Source organism: Lolium rigidum, chromosome 1 (genome assembly GCF_022539505.1).
Source record: "Lolium rigidum isolate FL_2022 chromosome 1, APGP_CSIRO_Lrig_0.1, whole genome shotgun sequence".
NCBI lineage: Eukaryota > Viridiplantae > Streptophyta > Magnoliopsida > Poales > Poaceae > Lolium > Lolium rigidum.
In genome coordinates, this window is record NC_061508.1 from 320,483,122 (window position 1) to 320,483,517 (window position 396).

Consider the following 396-nt stretch of genomic DNA (forward strand, 5'->3'; position numbering starts at 1 on the left):
GTCAACATGTCAACTGGTCTAGGGTGTGCCGCTCGCTGCGGTTTGGTGGCTTCGGGATCCCGGACCTTGCTCGCACTGCTATCAGCCTAAGGGTCCGCTAGCTGTGGAGGATGCAGACCGACCCCCCGCGACCTTGGCGCGGTCTTGATATGCAGTTCTCCAAGGCAGAGCTGGATGTCTTCGCTGCTTCCACCTCCATGGTGGTCGGCGACGGGACGTTTGCCCTGTTCTGGGAGGACATATGTGTGGATGGTCAATCGATCAGAGAGATAGCGCCAGAAGTTTACGCGCTGATCCCCAAGCGCTGGAGGAGGCAACACACGGTTCAACAAGCGTTGGTGGAGTGCATGTGGATCTCGGACATAGTTGGTGCGCCTAGCGCTTTTGTCCTCTGGC